Source organism: Mus caroli, chromosome 4 (genome assembly GCF_900094665.2).
Source record: "Mus caroli chromosome 4, CAROLI_EIJ_v1.1, whole genome shotgun sequence".
NCBI classification, from domain to species: Eukaryota; Metazoa; Chordata; class Mammalia; order Rodentia; family Muridae; genus Mus; species Mus caroli.
The window spans coordinates 84,229,135-84,230,946 of NC_034573.1; positions in this window are offsets into that span (position 1 = coordinate 84,229,135).

The following is a 1,812-nucleotide window of genomic DNA, read 5'->3' on the forward strand; positions in this document are numbered from 1 at the left end:
TCTACCCCCAAAACAAAAGCAAAATTCTGACATAGCTTTTTTGTCTTTTTACTCTACATATTCTTATTTCATCCACTTTAGTTTTAATCTCATACTCTTAATTTATTGATAATCTATTCAGCATTTTTGATTGAAAATGTTTTTGACCACATTACTATTATATATGTTAGATTATATTATTAATTGTACATATTACTTGATGAAGGATTAATATTTATAACATTTTAAGAACTCAAAATTTGTAAACAGATAGCAGAGGTCATCTAGTCAATAGATTGGCAAATTAACTGCAGTCCCTTTTAAAATATGTATAGAGTCAGCAAGGCATGAAAAATGTTCAAATCTTGAGTCATGACTAAATTTAATTAAAAATTACATTGGGGCTTCAGAGGGGCTACCTCCTGAAAATAAAGCACAGCAGACACCAGCAAGAAGACAAGAGGAGAAGGTGGAAGGTACTTCCGTATATTGTTAGGAGGAATGTAGGAGATTAGAATGGTTACCATGGATATAAGTATAAGTGTTGGTCAAAAATGAAAAGTAAGTAAGTAAGTAAAGAAGAAAGAAAGATGTTGTCTGATTCAGTTGTCCAATTTCTAGGTGTATACCCAAAGGTATATAATGTCAGAATATGATTGTAAGCCCATGTTTTTCATAATATTCATTAGTCCCACTACAGACTCAGTTATAAGAGGTCACTTATTTTCTAGAGTTTATATGAGGCCTGTGTAGTACGTTAGATTGAGAAGGTATGATTAGTTCATACAAATATTGGATTTCATATTTTAGAATCCATATAATTTGTTCCATACACATGCCAACTCACAGCATTTCCATCAATATCTCCTCACATTATCATTGCACCACTGGACCTCTCTCATGGGACTTGAAAATTCTTTGAGTTTGGTGCTTCCAAAAAAAAAAAATGTGTCTTCTCCCTCCATGATGCAGAGGAACAACAAAAGATACAATATCCTTTCAACTACTTTTATGAATAACCTCCTTGAGTCAAGCATAGGACCAAGAGTTGGAAACACCAAGTTAAATGAAAGACATTATCTTTGTTCAATCTTTCTGGACTGAAGCTTTCCTGTTAGCCACATGACTGTCTTAGGTAGGTCATTCCAGCTCTCTGAAACTCCATTCTCTTATATTTAAAAGGAAGGTAAATTATATTTTTTAAAATTGTGAAAACTCAGATAAAAGATGGAAATTGATTGCAATGGTTCTACTTATTCCTTTGAATAAATAGTATATACTGACTTCAGTACTGCTAATTCCCTCATATGTTTAAGGATTATTGTGAATATATAACAGGTTAGTGGATATGAAATTGCTTTGGTATTTTGAAGCAGGAGTTTGTGATAAAGTAGGAGTCAACACACCACTGCTCTTTCCTTTGCAACATTTAGGCCTAAGAGGCAGACACTTTGAGATCAAAGTAGCAATTTAATTACTGATAAAAGCTTAGAAATGTCATTTTGATGTGATTCTCAATATTTTATTCTAAAATTATACTTCCCTTTTTAGGCAGAGGTACATTTCAAATGTTCAATTCTTACATACTAGGCAGATAACTTGCTCCAAGATAGACAGCATATGCTTCCTTCTTCAAGAAAGAGACCCCAACAGGAGCAGTGCTACAATTGCTTTTTAAAATTCACTAATTGGGTAAGACAGTTCACTCACCTATGGGAAATAAGATAGTGGTATTTCTTTACTTCCTACCTATGAGTAAAGACAGCTTCTGGGACAGGCGGGAGCCACAGAGTCGCTGAGGCAGCACCTTTTTGGGGCCGCAGACATCTGGCA